The 18,007-nt window shown below is 46.9% G+C and overlaps 1 protein-coding gene across 3 annotated transcripts in view; it reads left to right on the top strand.

Annotated features, from left to right (window-relative positions):
• Positions 1 to 18,007, top strand: part of Ube4b (ubiquitination factor E4B) — a 103,676-nt gene that overhangs the window by 10,731 nt on the left and 74,938 nt on the right.

Genomic DNA, 18,007 nt, shown 5'->3' with positions numbered 1-18,007 from the left:
CTTTTAAAAAAAGATTTTATTTATTTTATATATGCACTTATATATAAGGATAAATAAATAAAATCTTTTTAAAAAAAGATTTTATTTATTTTATATATGCACTTATATATAAGGATAAATAAATAAATCTTTTTAAAAAAAGATTTTATTTATTTTATATATGCACTTATATATAAGGATAAATAAATAAATCTTTAAAAAAAAAGATTTTATTTATTTTATATATGCACTTATATATAAGGATAAATAAATAAATCTTTTAAAAAAAAGATTTTATTTATTTTATATATGCACTTATATATAAGGATAAATAAATAAATCTTTTAAAAAAAAGATTTTATTTATTTTATATATGCACTTATATATAAGGATAAATAAATAAATCTTTTAAAAAAAGATTTTATTTATTTTATATATGCACTTATATATAAGGATAAATAAATAAATCTTTAAAAAAAAGATTTTATTTATTTTATATATGCACTTATATATAAGGATAAATAAATAAATCTTTTAAAAAAAGATTTTATTTATTTTATATATGCACTTATATATAAGGATAAATAAATAAATCTTTTAAAAAAAAGATTTTATTTATTTTATATATGCGAGTACACTGTAGCTGTCTTCAGACACACCAGAAGAGGGCATCAGATCCCATGACAGATGGTTGTGAGCCACCATGTGGTTGCTGGGATTTGAACTCAGGTCCTCTGGAAGGGCAGTCAGTGCTCTTAACCGCTGAGCCATCTCTCCAGCCCCCTAGATGTTGCTCACATCTTTGGTTGATTGCCTCTCACTGGGCAAAGCCTACGGCACTCAGCCACGGCTACTCGTTGGGAAGGCTGAGAAACAGTTCTCACTGGGCAGCTGCCTGTTCAGCCAAAAGCTTTCATGTTAGAAAGGGAAGACAGTGACCCTTCCTGTTCAGACCCTTCTTCCCAGATCTGAACCCACGTCCTCCTGCGGAAGAAAACCCAAGGAAACTTTAGCAGCCAGGACCCTTAGATGGTGGAAACACAAGTCCTCTCCCTCCTGCCCTTCCCTGGTATGCTGTGGTAGGATGGGTGTTGGAAATAAAGATGCTCACTGAAAGAGGATAGAATGTAGTGCACTGGGCATACAACTTCCCGACCTGCCAGGGCTGGCCACCTGGGAGGGCTTTCTGCCCTGATGTGGGGTCCTGACATTCCAGTCAGCAGCCCTGTTTCCGGTCCCTTGGTGGCACCTCCTTGTCCCTGGTTGTCCTAGTTAGGGTTCCGATTGCGTGATGAAAGACCATGGCCAAAGCAACTTGGGGAGGAAAGGGTTTACTTCAGGTTACACTTCCAGGTAATGATTTACCACCGAAGGAAGTCAGGGCAGGAACCCACAGCAGGAACCTAGAGGCAGAGGCCATGGAGGCTGCTGCTTACTGGCTTGCTCTCTTATAGAACTGAGGACCACCAGTGCAGGGATGGCTCCCCCAACTAAGGGCTGTTCCTATCCCCATCAATCACCAATTAAGGTACTCTACAGGCTTCCCTACATCCCAGGCTTACGGAGGCATTTTTTTCATCTGGGGCTCCCTCCTCTCAGGTGACTCCAGCTTAGGTCAAGTTGACATAAAACTATCCAGCATACTTGTTACTGTCTCTTGGGCAAAGTCCGGAGCTGGCCCAGACACCTCCTTTTCCTGAGTTTTCTCCAGCGTCCGTCCATCCCAGGAATGCTAATGAAGTTGATTTCCTGGTCTGAGTGCACCTGCACTGTAGCCGAGGGCATTCCTTAGGCAGCCCATACTTCCTTTCTACGTGAAAGCTGATTGGCCTCCTGCTCAGCTACTTCCTTCCAGTGTTGTGAAGCCAGCAAATGATCTGACTCATTCCCCAGCTGCCCTACAGCTATGGGCTGTGTGGGCATGCGGGCTGTGTGGGCATGCTGGCTGTTTTCTACGGTGTCAGGGGAGGGCACGGTGCAGGGCACGGTATTCATGCGGAGGTCGGAGACTGCTGCAGACCAGCGTTGGTTCTTTTCTGCTCCTTCTGGGAGCCAGGGACCAAGCTTGGTGCAAGTACTTCTACCTGGTCAGCCATCTTAATGGCCCAGGTGTCATTATTTTACCAGATGTTTAGTGAGGGTCACCTGTGCCCATGCTGACCCCAAGTCAGGGTCACGTATATAATTTCCAGGGTCCAAGATCTGTATGGTAGTTAGGATGGTGATTTAGTGATGGAGCAGACAGTCCAGAAAAATGGCCTAAGCAACATAGCTTAGCTGTTGGGGTGTGTGTGTGTGTGTGTGTGTGTGTGTGTGTGTGTGTGTGTGTGTGTATGTATGCATGCATGTGCTATGTGTTTGTGTGCAGATGTGCAAGTGCCTCTGGAGGCCAGAGGGCAAAGTCCGGTGCCTCTCACTCTCATTGTAAGTCATGTTTTTTTAAGATAATGTTTCTGAGCCTGGAACTCACGGACTGGCTAGGCTACCTGGCCAGTGAGCTCTAGGGACACAACTGTCTCTACTCCCTCCCTAGGGATTGGGCCTACAAATGCTTGCCTGGGAGCCCCAATTTTACATGGGTAAATCCTAGCTCCCTTCCAAGCCCCCTCCCCTGATGTCTTATGTGTTCGCAGGTGCTCTGCCAACTGAGCCGTCTTCGCAGCTTATTTTTGTGTGTCGTGCATGGGGTGTGTGTGTGTGTGTGTGTGTGTGCCACAGCACAAGCATGGAGGTCAGAGGACAACATCTGTGGAGTAGTTCTCTTCTTTCACCTTTACATGGGCTTGAACTCAGGTTGTCAGAGCTACATGGGAAGTCCTTAGGGACAGATGTGGAGGCGACTGTGGGCCTTGGCAGTGCTGTGGGTACAGGACCTTAACAGGAGTAGCTGCCTGAGTCAGAAGACAGTGGGGGAGTGAGCTCGGAAGTGAGGTAGGGCAGGCCCTAGGAAGCCACTGTGGGTGTTGATGGGAGCCATAGGTTTAACGGGGAAGTTTGCAGGTTGGGTCTTTTACATTTTATTTTTCCCTATTCTGATCACTACTTTTATCCTTTTTTAAAAAAGTTAAAATGGGGCTGGAGAGAGATGGCTCATTGGTTAGGAGCAGTGGTTCCAGAAGGCGGGGCTTTAATTTCTAAGACCCACAAAGTGGCTCATAACCCTGTATAGTGTCATTTCCAGGGGATCTGATGCCCTCTTCTGGCCTCTGCAAGCACATGGTACACAGACATACACACAAGCAACTCTTGGACACATAAAATTAAAAAGAAAATTAAACTAGGGCTAATTTCTTTATTTTTTCAGGAGGTTTTATTCAGTGTTTACTGTTTTTCTCCATTCCCGTGAGGTAGGAGTAAATGTGAAATCGATTTGCTTTTTGTTCTGGTCTGCTGCTTTGGGCCTGAGATCCAGAAGTAAGTCGTGTTCTGTCAGGGGAGCACTGAACACAGGATCATTTGTGTGTGTGTGTGTGTGTGTGTGTGTGTGTGTGTGTGTGTGTGTGTGTGTGTACTTTCTGACACAGTGTTTTACTATGTAGCCTTGGTAGGCCCAGAACCAGAGCTCAGTATGTAGGCCAGCCTAGCCTATGTATGAATTTAGAAAAGTCCGCTCTGGTGGTGCATGCTCCTCATCACAGCTGGGGGGCGGGGGAACCAGGCAGGCTGTTAGGACAACAAACTCAAGACTGATGAAAACATGGAGGTGGTGGAGATCTGACTATTAGTGATCTGTTTAATTTCATCACATAGGTATTGTATTCCTCCTCAGTCAGGGTCCTACCGAGGTCAGGGATGAGGGAGTCCTGGTCCTCCAGAGGTCAGGGATGAGGAAGTCTGGTCCTCCAGTGAGCTCTGGAGTTGGTGTGTTCAGCAGTGTGACGAGCTGCTGTGGAAGTGTGGAGCAGTTCATACCAATGGGGACAGGAGGTGTGGGCGCGCAGAATGGACTAAGGAGGATAGCATACTTCAATTCCATCCTTGGGGCAAACTGGTCAGTCGTTCTTTTGAAATTGCTTGTAGCAGTAGATGTGGAATAGTGTGTGCTTGGTTGGTTTTGGTTTTTGAGGTAGGGTTGCCTTAGTTCTCATAGCCCAGGCTGCCCTCCGTGGGTGGGTGCCTCAGTCTTCAAGTGTTGAGATTAGAGGTGTGAACCATCGTGCCTGGCTCTGAAAGGTTTTAAGGCGTGATCATGAGGCTCAGGTGAAGGTGTAACCCCACCTCACTGTACCATTCCAGCAACAACAGTTGAGCTGAGGGGGAGGGCTTGAGAGAAGGAAAAGGTGTTCATTAAAATTTGGTTTCCGGTCTAATCCCGGTCCCATGGCCTTTCTTGTCTGTTCACTGATGTGTACCCCCTGGAGCACAGGCTCCCAGTTTATGGTTACTTAGTCCCTTTTCTAGTTTCTAGCACAGGGCTGGGCATAGAATGGCCCAGGACAAGTGTTTGAGTAGACAGGTGGACAGAACAAGACAGCGTCTCTTTGTGACCCTAGTTTTTGCCATGTGTTAGTAGGTTTTTCTTTTTCATTGCTACATTAAGGCTGATTAGGTGTGTCCAGGGGATGCTTGTAAGAAACATTTATTAGAGTTGTGATTCATGATCAGATATACCTGTATTTTCTTTGTACCAGCTAATTGGGTGAGCCTTGGCTTCCCCATGTATGGGATGACTGTACGTGTTGTCTCCTGACATTGAGGTTTGTGCAGTGCATTGGCACAGTGGCCCCATGGGACATATTACTTTCCTGAGGGCTGAATTGTACACAATTAATAATACCATTGGTGCTTATCCAACATCTAGCAAACTCTTTGTTGAAGTAAAGCCATTGGCATTACTGTCCATGACCCTGGTTTACATAAGGTTTATTGTTGTTACGACTCTGAGTGTAAGACCCAGGACTATGCATGTCAGGTACGTTCTTTCCTGCCGAGCCACATCTCGAGCCTCCTCTGGTCTCCTGCCCTAGCCCTCTGACTCCTGCTAAGATTCTAGTTGGGTGTATCTCACAGTAAGGTTCAGGGTTGTGCATCTTATTTCTCCACTCTTAACAAAGCTTTTGTGTTTTATCATATACAGTATCTATCTTGATCATGTCTTTAAAAATAATTTTGTTGTTGTTGTTGTTTGAACAGGATTTCTCTGTATGTAGACCTATGCTGGTCACGAACTCACAGAGGTCTGCCTGCCTCTGACTCCCATCACTAGAATTAAAGGCGGCACCACCACTGCCCGAAGATTTATTTGTTTTGTGTGGATGTCTTGCCTGCATGTATTTATGTGCACTGCATGTGCTTTTGGTAGCCAGAAGAGGTTGTCAGGTCCCCGGAACTGGAGTTACACAGATGGTTATGATCTGCCACGTGAGTGCTGGGAATTGAGCCCTGATCTTCTGAAAGAATGCTGTCTCTCCATCCCTGATCTTTTATTTATAGTATAACATCTCATTTTCAAGAAATATCAGTCATGCATAAGGCCATAACTTACATAACATGTTTTTAAAAAAATATAACCCAGCCTAGCAGTGATAGCACACTTTCAATCCCAGCACTCAGGAGGTGCATCTCTGTGAGTTCGAGGCCAGCCTGGTCTACAGAGCGGAGTTCCAGGACAGCCAGGGCTACACAGAGAAACTCTGTCTCGATAAATGGAAAAACAAAAAAATTGTGTGTGTGTATGTGTGTTATCCAGGGCAGATGGTTTGGCAGGGAAAGCACTGACTGCTCTTCCAGAATGCTTAGGCTTGATTCCTAGAACCCCTATGATGGCTCACAACCTTCTGCACGTCCGTTTTCAAGGGATCTGACCCTCTAGTCTGGCCTCTGATGGAACCAGGCTCATAGGTAGTGCACAGGTAGACAGGTGGGCAAAATACACAACCCATAGGGATGTGTGTACATAAATACACACTTTTTTCTTATAGTATTAGGTTTTTGTTTTTTAAGACAGAAATTTGCTATAAAGCCTAGGTTATCCTTGACTTGGGGTCCTCCTCCCTTACTCTCCCAAGTATTATTAAGTTTTATCTGTAAACAAGGTGTTGTGTTAGCCACAGGTAATGGACAGACTGTAAGTTAGGGTCCATCAGGTGTTTAGGTTAGCCACAGATAGTGAACAGACTTTACATTTTCAAAAGATAGCAAAGTAGATTTACAGAGAAAATTTGAATATATGGATGTCCTGATGTGGAAACCTGTCTCTGGGAAGGAGATAAAAGTTACTAGAAAGTGAAACAAAACAGCTTTCATTATTTAGACATCATCCCACTCTCCCCAGGCTGGCCCAGAACTCTTCCTGTAAATTCTAACAGTAAAGTTTCCCTGTTTGTAACACTGGGAGACAGTATGGACTTCAGAAAAAAATTAGCAATTAAAATTTTTGAATGAGATGAGAGAAATATGAAGCTGCTAAAGAAATCATTTTTTAAAAAATATTTATTTATTTTATGTATATGAGTACACTGTAGCTGTCTTCAGACATACCAGAACAGGGCATCAGATCTCATTACAAATGGTTGTGAGCCACCATATGCCTCAGGACCTCTGGAAGAGCAGCCAGTGCTCTTAACCACTCAACCATCTCTCCAGCCCCAGAAATCATTTTTCTTTACCACATATAAAAGAAACTTGTTTGTTTCTTTCATTTTGTGATTAAACTCAGAGACCATGCCTGCTGGGCAAGTTGTGCACCAGCAGTCTGAGTGCTCCCACCCCTAGGGAAAGTATACTTGGATTGAAACAATGGTCACTTTGTGAGACAGTTAAAAATGTTAACACTGTGTCTTAGCCAGGGTTTGCATTCCTGCACAAACATCATGACCAAGAAGCAAGCTGGGGAGGAAAGGGTTTATTCAGCTTACACTTCCACATTGCTGTTCATCACCAAAGGAAGTCAGGACTGGAGCTCACACAGCACAGGACAGGCACTCCAAGGCAGGTGCTGATGCAGAGGCCATGGAGGGATGCTGCTTACTCTCTTGCTTCCCCTGGCTTGCACCAGCCCAGGGTCGGCACCACCCACAGTGGGCTGGGTCCCATGCTTGATCACTAATTGAGAAAATGCCTTACAGCTGGATCTCATGGAGGCATTTCCTGAAGGGAGGCTCCTTTCTCTGTGATAACTCCAGTTTCTGTCAAGTTGACACACAGAGCCAGCCTGTACACACTCTTAACAGGATATGGTGTGCACACACACACATGCACGCACACACCTGTGGGAACCAGGGGAGGTTACTGTTAATGTATCCTCCAGTTGCCCATCCACCTCATTTTCATGAATAAGATCTCCCTGTACCTGGAGCTCACGGGGCTTGACTGGCTGGCTGGTGAGCTCTAGGAATCTGCTTATTCACCCCTCCCCCTGACAGAGTTGAGCCATGTGACCATGTTTTTTTTTTAAAGATTTATTTATTTATTATATATAAGTACACTGTAGCTGTCTTCAGATACACCAGAAGAGGGCATCGGATCTCTTTACAGATGGTTGTGAGCCACCATGTGGTTGCTGGGATTTGAACTCATGACCTCTGGAAGAGCAGTCAGTGCTCTTAACCGCTGAGCCATCTCTCCAGCCCATGTGACCAGGTTTTATGTGGCCGTCTTCAGCGCACACGATGTCCCATTCTCCTAGGGCTTGTCAGCTCCCAGAGTCTGCTTTATGGCCCAGGGTTAGAAGCAGCTACTGCTTGGCTTGGTCTCATTGACTCTAAGTGGATCAGAGATGCAACCGGCAACTGCAGGCTGCTTGTCCATCCTGATTTCTTTGGTGTAGACACAGAATTATGGCTGTAAGAATCATTTTTTTAAATCTGAGTATGGTGACACATTCTTGTAATTCCCATATTGGGGAAGTTGAAGCAGGTAGATCACTGAAAGTTCAAGGCTAGCCTGGGCTACACAATGAGACATTGTTTCAAAAAAGGCAAACCAAAGGGAAAGGAGTTGAGGGTGCTACGTGAGTGGGAGACTCTTGTGTGGATGAATAAAACCCTAAGTTTAACCCCCAGCACTAAACAAAAAACTCCAAGGGATCCAGGGATGGTGGCCCAGGCTGTAATTACAGCACTAGTGAGGCAGAGGCGGGCTGGCGGGCTCTGAGTTAGCAGGCGGCCTGGTCTACTTGGCAGTGCAGGCCTGCAGGACTACGTACACAGTGAGGTCCTGTGTCAAAAAACAAAAGCCAACCAAACAATAAACCCCAAACCAACCAAATGAGCAAACCAGGATGCAGTGCAGCTAATACAGCCCCCTTTCAGGCTGTTTCCTGCCCACAGTGCTTCCTGAGGGAGGCTCTGGATCCTTCTGCTGATTTAGTCAGCTCACAAGGGTGATGCGCACGATAGCGGCTTTGCCACACACTCACACTGTTAATGGGAAACAGAACCTAAGTTAAAGGAAAGGAAAGCAGCATCCGAGCCTCACAGAGATCAAAGAGCAGAAAGGATGGAAAGAGCTGGGGGTTGAAATGTATCCATTCGAGGTATGTCTCCGGGAAACACTTCCCATGCCTGTGGAAACACTTGCCACGCCTGTCTTTCTTGGGGACTCCCTCATTTGTTCAGCAAATGTTTACTAAGTGCTCTCTGGGTGAGTGAGAATGGGCCCTGCTCTTCTGGGCTTGGGTTGTGCAGGTGAGGAGGCGCCCATCAGAGGGAGCTTCACACCACTGTGTTCTGATGCTTCCCTGCGGGTCAGTGGCTCTGTTTACCTTCTTCGGAGTCAGGAACTGCACTCAGAGAGGAACCCAGGCAGGTGTGAGTGCAGCTGAGGCCCTGGCTAGACGCAGCTGGAAGGGCTCTGGTTTTGTGGCGGACTGGAGATGGCACAGTATCTGCTTAGCCCCTGCCCGTGGCTTCTGCTTCATTTCAGATGGAGCGGTGGTGAAGTGTTTCTTTCTTCTGCTTTATTCTTCCTTCTCCCTTCTCTCCTTTCTTCCTCTCACTTTCTTTTCTTCTCTTCCTCCTGCCTTTGCTTTGGGCCTCATTACCTAGGTCAGGCTGTCTTGGAACTTAGCATCCTCCTGCCTCAGCCTCCCGAGTGCTCTGCTCACAGGTGTGTAGTGCCACACGGAGTGATCCTTGGGCCTCACGCGGTGCTGGAAGATGAGACCATTATGCCAGGGCGTGCCTAGCCCCTTCCCCAAGTCAGATGTCGATGAATAGCCTGGACATGCCCCCGCCCTTTGGGGGACGGGGTACCCTCCTTGATTACTGAACTTCGCTCCCTAGTCCTGCCTTGTCTTGCTAGCTTGCCCTGGGGTCTCCCGTCTTCTGGGTGTTGGGTCTGTGGGTGACCACCACAGCTGCAGCTTTTATGTGGGTTCTGGGGTCTGAACTCTGGTGCTTGCTCAGCAAAGTTCTTTATCCGCTGGGTCATTTTCCAAACCCCAAAGCAAAGTTCCCCAAATGAGTTAAAAACATAACCCTTGAGCCTGGAGCAGCCGTTTCAGCCTTGTAGTCCCTGTGTGTGAGGGCGGCTTTGTTCCAGTGTAAAGTACTTGGCTCCTTGGCTACCTTTAAAAAAATTGTTTTTCCTTTGTAGGTTTGTTTATTTGGTTTTTTGGGCATTAGGCTTTATTTTTAATTTAAAATTTATTTTATGTGTATGGGTACTTTGCCTGCATATCTTTGTGTGACACTTGACATGTCTGGTGCCTTCTGAGGCAGAGGAGGGTGTGAGATCCTGTGAGACTGGAGTTACAGGCTCCAAACAACTCTTGTCAGGCATTCAGGTTTTCCGTAGTCTATCTAGCTCAACTGACTTCATATCTCTTAATTTGAGAAAATTATTCAAATAACGTGTATAAGAAAGCATTTAAAAACCGCAAGGACTAGTATTCAAAAATGTAAGGAGACAGCAACCGTTAAGCTGTGGCCTCTGGGCTGGTGCGCTGCTCAGTGGATTAAGTACCGTGGGGGTGGGTGCTGGCACTTGAACCTGCGTCCTCTGCTGAAACAACCAGTGCTCTAGCCGCTGAGCCACCCCTCGGGCTCCACCTGCTCCTTTTTAAAGGCTTTCATCTTTTTTGAGAAATCATGCCTTCTTTAGTCCCAATTAAATATGCCCCCTTCTGGGGAAAATGTAGGATTTTCAAATCTTTCTACTTTTTTTTTTTTATTAACTTGAGTATTTCTTCTTTTTCTTTTTTTTTTTTTTTTCTTCTTTTTTCTTCCGGAGCTGGGGACCGAACCCAGGGCCTTGCTAGGGCCTTGCTCCTGCTAGGCAAGCGCTCTACCGCTGAGCTAAATCCCCAACCCCAACTTGAGTATTTCTTATATACATTTCGAGTGTTATCTACTTTGCTTTTTAAAGTTCACAAGTCTCACTGTAAACTTCCTGAGAAACAGCCGCGATAGCCATGCAGCAGCCTGGCTACTGCGCTACCAGAAGCTCCGTCCCCACAGTCCCTTCTCTCTTCCTTTAGTGCTTTTAATACAGTCGCACTGTATCTCAGGCTGACCTCAGAAATGCTTCTGCCTCAGCCTCCAAGGGATGGGAGTACAGGCTCCCCTGCCTCCCGTTTACCTCCTCCAGCTCCTTCCATTCCCGTGCGTGCGTGTATGTCTGTGTCTGTGTGTGTGTGTCTGAATGTGTGTGTCTGAATGTGTGTGTGTGTGTGTCTGAATGTGTGTGTGTTTTGAAGCCTATAGATGCCAAAGGTTGAAATCGTTTTTCTCCTATGCTCTGTGTTCTTCTTTTAGTAAGTATTTATTTAGTTATTTCTTTAGCTTTGGTTGACCAGAGAGCCTCTGGAAATCCTCTTTTTCCAGCCTCCTAGATGCAGGCCACCATGGACTTTTGAGCTTCACAAGGGGCTGATCTGCAGATCCGTGTCTCATGCCTGTGTGCCCTGCTTTCCTGGAGTCTCTTGTATTTAGCTTTACAGAGTTTTATCTCATGTAGGTGGCCAGGCCTGAAATGTACACTTGCCACTACTTTATGCCTCATTTCCAGACAATGACCAAGTTCTTTGTTGCACTAATTAAAATGTCTCTGGAGGTGTCTCCCATGTCTGTATTCCGGGCTGGTGTTTGTCCCACCTCCGTGCACCGTCCTCACAGTAGCTGCAGTGCTCCTCTGTCTCAGTTGCTCCTCGCCTTCATGTGCAGGCCCATGGCGTCAGGTGGCGTTGCCAGCGGCCTGTGTCAGTCCGCCTGCCCTGACTTGTGTCTTGCCTGTGTGGACAATGTACGGCTGTCAGGGAAGCAGCACGGGTTCCTGCAGATCCCTGCCTCTGACAGTCTGCTGCTGTCCCTCACCCCCGCTGCTTTGTACCTGCTCTGAAAAAGAAACGCCAAGTCAGAAATGAGCACAGCTCGGGCACTTGAGTGCGCTGGGTCTTCACAGTTCTTCCTGGGAGTGATATGACATTAGTACACGGTGTAAGAGAGGTGACTCCTGAGAGCCCAGTAGTAAAGAAAGCAAGATGTCCACACACCGGTGAGCGACCTGGGGAGTGGAAGTGTTTATAAGCAGACAACCGTAGGCCATCGCAGAGCTTAACGGTGACAGGGGTTATTTCAGGGACACTGGAGTGGCCTTCTGCAGCTAGAACAGAAAGATGCCTGAGTCACAGGAACAGAGAGCTGAGTCACGCTCGGAGGCTCCTTCATCTCCTGTTGTCACAGCCTTGCTTGCCCTCTCGTTACCTCACCTCCATGTCACTCCAGCCTTCCTCCAGACAACCTCATGTCCGTCATGTGAGGCTGAGCTTGGCTGGAGGATAGACAGACTCAGTTTACCCTGACTGTTTGTTTTTGAGACAGGGAGTCAGTAGCCCGGGCTAGTCTTGGACTTACTCTCATGCTCCCACTTTCCCAGTGCTGGGCTTACAGTGTGTGCTGCCGGACTCAGCTCTCAACTTAAACATGAGAGAGGCTGATTTACTTTTATTTTATGTGTTTTGAGTGATTTGCCAGAATGCATGCATGTGTACCGTGTGCATGCCTGCAGTATCAGAAGTAGGCATCAGGTTCCCTAAACTCAGTTGGAGATGGTCGTGAGCCACCATGTGTGTGCTGGGAGCTGAGCCAGGCTCCTCTCAAGTGCTCTTAACTGGAGAGCCATCTTGCAGCCCCATCAGTTCTCGGCTGTTTAGTCTGAAGATTTTTACATCTGCAGAAAGGTTTGGTAAATTGCTTTGAGTCATCAGTGTTAATTTTTTCACATTTCAGGTATAAATTAGTGTACACAGACACACTCACTTGGTTGTACTGAACCACTGCAGTTTTTGGTTGCCATAGAGATGCGGGCCCTGGGCAGTGAGTGGTGCTGAAGGTCTCACTGACAGCGAGACACAGAACCTGACGGAGCAGGGTGGGGCGCAGTGCAGTTACTTGCACAAGAGCGTGTCAGGAGAGGCAGCTGGCTCACTCGCAGAAGTGGCCCTGGCAGCGAGAGCCCTGAAGGAGACTAGTTTTCTAGGTGGGCACACAGCCTTCCTGGGGAGGCTGTATTCCCATGGCTGTTGGCAGCCTGTGGCAGTTCCAGGCATCACTTCCGGGTTAGGTAGGGTTCGCTGTGATTTGTACTTAGTTGTTTCCGCCTTGTCACCTGGTCTTGGAGGGAAGGTGGGTGGAGCAGGGTGACGACTGAGTGTTCCAGGTTTTAGAGATGCAGTATGAGATTTGCACTAGCAGTAGAAGAAATCGGCGTGTCTTGTAGTAACCTGCTTTTTAGTTCAGCTTCTCCAAGTCTGTAGTAAGCCCTGAAAAGCATAGAAATACACTGTGTTTTAAAAGAGATCATGGGGCTAGAGAGACGGTCTGTAAGAGCTCTCACTGCTATTCCAGAGGACCTGGGCCCCAGTTCCCGCACTGGGTAGTTCACACTGCCTGTAACCCCTGCTCCATGCCATCTGCTTCATGGGCACCTGTATGAACATGCTTGTGAACATATTGTGTCCACAGACACAATAAAAACAAATAAAATAAATAAAAATAAATCTTAGAGGAAAGAGAGACACCAAAGTGAGCACAGCACATCCTACTTTCATATTATTTCTGGTGAAGATACAGGATGCTGAGCTGTCTGTGGATAGTCTCCCTGTGAGGCTGTGATACAGGCACGGGTGGGTGAGCTCCCTTCCTGTACTGCCTCTGCTCTCATCCCGTGCACTCCTGACATTACAGTCATAACCGCCACTTAGCTTCTCCTTTCCTGGTATATCTGGAGGTCTTTGAGGGTGGGCATTAGGACTCAAGTGCAGCATCTTTTGCAGCTTTGTGGCACATAGTGGGCACTTAGCGAAAATGCCAACAAGGGATTCTTTTTTTTTTTTTTTTTTGGTTCTTTTTTTCGGAGCTGGGGACCGAACCCAGGGCCTTGCACTTCCTAGGCAAGCGCTCTACCACTGAGCTAAATCCCCAACCCCCCAACAAGGGATTCTTGACAGGCCAGAATGCTTCTATCCTGTGGAACCAGAACATGGGCGGATGTTCCACTCTGCACCCTCACGGGGAGTCAGGAATTCTGTGTTGCTGCTCAGAGAGTGGAGGCACTGCCTGGACACCAGCTTCTGTGCAGAGCTGACTTCCTGAACCAGTCAGCAGCAGTGCCACCTTATCACTGTAGGAGTGTCCTGTGCGGAGACAGGTGGTGTATGGGAAGTCACGGTCCAGCTTCTGACCCTGTGCTGTGTCCCCGTGCTTGAGCAGGTCACATCACTGGAGGTGGGCTTCTCTCACCTGTGAAGTGGAGTGGGGGGTGTGGGTCCCTGGGTTGTCAGCTGAGCATGGACTTTAGAGCCACATCTGGTGCACAGGAGGGGGAGGGCTGCCTCGTTAATTATTCTCTGACTCCTTTGCGTCAGGATCTCCAGGAGTCTCCAGAAGTGACATTGTAACTAGAAAGATTACTGTCTTTCTGTTGTCCCTGCCCCATCCCCTTCCTCTTTGCAGGAGCAGGGGTAGGTCTGCATGAGACCTGGAGGGTTTGTGTGACTTAAAAATGGGAAGAATGTTTTTAGGAGACCAGTCTGAAGAGTAAAAATTGTAAGTGATGTCTCTGTGTGTGTGTGTTGGAATTTATTTACTTTGTAAAAGTTTAGTTGAAAATCAAGGCAGTTTTGCAGACTACATTTTATTAAATTGAAATTAGTATTTTGTGGACCCTCCCAACCCCCACGAACTGCTAAAGTGAGAGGAGCAGTTTGATTGAGCCTGCCCGAGCCTGTCTGAGCTGCCTGACCCCGGTGTGCCTTTCCCTGCCTCAGTCTAGTTAGTGTGGGTAAATCTGGGGGAGGGTGTGGGACATCAGGAGAGCCATTGGGAAGCCCTGTTGTAGTGTCACCTAGAAATGTGAAGTGAGATGGGTGGGGGGGGTGCAACTCTTGCTCAGGGTGGGGCTGGGTGCGGCCATGGCTGTAGAACTGCGGGAGCTGCTTCTGTTTCAGGCCTTTGCGTTCTCAAATTGTGAGGGAAAAAGAGGTCTTTTGAAAGGACTCTAGTATAACTTAGAGGAGATAGCCAGCCATTTGTGTTTAATGTAAAGAGATGGGAGGTTGAGTAAAGAAAAGGGATTTAGGGGTTGGGGATATAGCTCAGTGGTAGAGCGCTTGCTTAAGACCCTGGGTTCGGTCCCCAGCTCCGGAAAAAAAAGAAAAAAGAAAAAAAAAAAAAAAAGAAAGAAAAGGGATTTAGTAGTACTTGGCCTGCTGGGACTATTTATAGTGTATATCTCGGTATCTCAGTGTGTGTGTGTGTGTATTGGTACCTCAGTGTGTGTATCTCCGTTGAGTGTGTGTGTATCTCAGTGTGTGTCCGTGTGTGTGTGTGTGTGTGTGTGTGTGTGTGTGTGTGTGTGTGTATGCACAGCCCTTTAGTGAAGTCAGAGCAAGCACAGTGCAGTACCAGCACCAGGACTACAAAGGAGCATCAGACATCGTAGGAAGCTGCAGTGTTAAGTACTGTGCAAATACTGGTTGCTGTAAAGCCAGATGCAAAAGTCACAAAAATAAGATAACCGGTTTTGAAGATTAGCATATGCAGGAGTCACTAAGAGATGAACCAAATAAACAGATAACTAAGGAAAATCAGGGAGTGTTTGACAGGGAGGTTGTTCATATTAGTATTTATATAAGCATTTTCAGTCAGGTCATTAAAATTTTTTTAAAACATTTATTTTTATTTTGGGCTGGAGCAATAAATAGCTCAGTGGTAAGGTCACTAGTTCTCGTCCAGAGGCTCTGAGTTCAGTCCCAGCATCCACACGGAGGCTTAAGCGGATCTGTAACTATGGTCTCAGCAGAACCCTCTCTTCTGGCCTCTAAGGACTCTCGAAGGGTTACATGGTGCATGGCTGTAACATGTGGGCATGACACCTACACACAAAATAATAAGATACAATAGAAACTTTAAAGATTTCATTTTATTTTTATTTATTTATTTATTTTTTTGGGGGGTTCTTTTTTTTTTTTCTCGGAGCTGGGGACCGAACCCAGGGCCTTGCGCTTCCTAGGCAAGCGCTCTACCACTGAGCTAAATCCCCAACCCCTCATTTTATTTTTAATTATGGGTGTTTGTCTGTGTGCTTTTGAGCAAGTGTGCAATGGCGGAGGCCAGGTGAGGGGATCCCTTGGGCCTGGAGTTCCAGACAGTTGTGATTCATTCTTTGTGGATGCAGGGAACTGAATTCAAGTCCTTGCTAAGCACAGTCTGCATTCCTAACCACTGAGCCATCTCTCCAGCCCTGTCAGTAATAGCCAAGACAGGTACATCAAAACTTGGTGTACTTAAATTTCAGGATGCAGATTTATCTCTTAGTTTTCAAAGAAAATTATGCCTTGAGCTGGAGCTGTTAGCCTGAGAGCCAAGTGCTTGCTGAAAGTGTGGCAGGCCCACGGTCAGGCCTCATTCCTGCAAATAAAACCAACAAAGCAGAGCAGTGGGGCTGGGGAGGCTGCTTGGTGGATGGTGCACCTGCTTATGATTAAGGTTGGGGACCTGAGTTCAGGGGCCAGCACCCAGGCAAAGCCTGCGTGGCTGCGGCTTTCCTGCAGCTGTGCGGGGGAGACCGGTGTGGGAGATCTGAATTCCCGTCCTCCTGCAAGAACTTTATCAACTGAGCCATCTCCCTAGCTTCTCCTCCTTCAAGAGATTTAATGTGGGAAAGTAAACTTAAAGTAGTGCCCCATGTGACACGTTCAGGGTTTCAGGTGGAGTGATTGGTTGGCATGTCTGCAGCACAGGCAGCAGCAGGAGGAGCCGCTCCACTCTGGGGCAAGGATTCAGGACATTTCCTTGGTCTAACGGGGACAGCTGTCCTGCAGTGTGAGAATGACATGCAGATTCCTGGAATCTGTCTTTATTAGGAATTTCCGTAACCGTAACCGGGGCTTTTGTCTTCCTCATTCCTGAGGAGGAGTGTCCAGCGCTGGCTGGTTTCTGTGAAGCCTGTTCACATCTAGTACTTGTTATACACATGCATAGCCTGAGGGACTGGGCGGTGGCGTGCGTGTGTGTGTGTGTGTGTGTGTGTGTGTGTGTGTGTGTGAGAGAGAGAGAGAGAGAGACAGAGAGAGAGAGACAGAGACAGAGACAGTGAGTGTGAGAGAGAGAATGTGACTGGAAAGGGAAATGCTGCTGTGATGCACTCTGTTTATTTGTGATCTCTTGGTCTCTGCAGTATTCAGAGAATGGCAGATCATATTTTCAGTTTGATCACATTAAAAAGAAATCAGCCTAGGGCTGCAGAGATGGCTCAGTGGTTAGGAGCACTGTCTGCTCTTCCAGAGGTCCTGAGTTCAAATCCCAGCAACCACATGGTGGCTCACAACCATCTGTAATGGCATCTGATGCCCTCTTCTGGTGTGTCTGAAGACAGCGACAGTGTACTTATATAATTAAAGTAAATAAATCTTTAAAAAAAAAATCAGCCTAAACATGAAACTTTTGTCTTGGTTTACCTTTTGTCTCTTTCTCCTATTGGATGAAATAGACTTTTCTTTTAATTTCTTTAGATTCATTGTTATTTTCTGTGTATGAGTTGTCCTGCCTGCATATATGTATGTGTACCACATGTATTGCTTGGCTGCTACAGAGGCTAGAAGAGGACATCGGATTCTCTGGAACTGGAGTTACAAATGGTTGCTGGGAGTCAAACAAAGTACATTTAACTGCGGAGCATGTAGTCTCTAAATCTTACATATCTAAAATGACTACACAATGCCATTTTGTTAAAATACCATGTTTTGATGGGTGGTAGTGACCCCCATCTTTAACACCAGTACTCGGGAGGCAGATGCAGGTAGATCTCTTGAGTTCAAGGCCAGCCTGGACTATAGAACAAGTTCCAGGTCAGCCAAGGCCACATAGAGAAACCCTGTCTGGAGCAAACAGCTCCCCTTTCCCCCCAACCAAAACAGGTTTTAGTGTGTTAGGTAGTGAGCATATTGGGGATTTACAGTGTCAGTCAGGACATAGAGCGCCTCGCTGAGGAGTCACTGTGAGAGTTCACTGTGAGAGTAAGGTTCAGCCTCATAGAGCACTGGTCGGGGGCTGTGGACACGGCTCAGTGAGTAAAGCACTCACTGCCCAAGCGTGGGCAAGTACCAGATTTCAGGTCTCAGGACCCACAGAATGCCAGGCACGGTGCTCTATTTCCACTGCTTTTATGCTGAGGTGGAAGGCGGAGAGAAGAAACTGTCGTGGAGGGGCACAGTAAAGAGAAAGAAGAAAGCAGTCTGGACTTGGTCAGGCCTAGGGAAGCAAGGTTTGGGGTGGGGCTGGGGAGCGTTGGGTGTCAGAGTTGGGGTGGGGGGTGGGAGAGACAGATCAGGTGAGAAGGCTGAGTAGCTGAAGGGAGGGACTCCTGGGGACAGAAAACCCGTCCCCAGGTTCCTGAGGAATGCTAGCTTTGAGCCTACCTGCTGCCTGCAGCCCAGCTTAAGCTCATATTAAGACATGGAGGTGGGGCACGCTGAGACCTAGCTGACACATGCCTTATGCAGTAGGGAACAGCAGAGAGCTGGCTTAAACTAGCCAGAAGGTGAAGCCTAAACTCCAGGTTATCCTCGAACTTCAAGGTCTAGTGC

Source organism: Rattus norvegicus, chromosome 5, assembly GCF_036323735.1.
Source record: "Rattus norvegicus strain BN/NHsdMcwi chromosome 5, GRCr8, whole genome shotgun sequence".
Lineage (NCBI taxonomy): Eukaryota > Metazoa > Chordata > Mammalia > Rodentia > Muridae > Rattus > Rattus norvegicus.
Note: the sequence above shows the minus strand (reverse complement) of the source record. Positions and strands in the feature narration are given on the sequence as shown.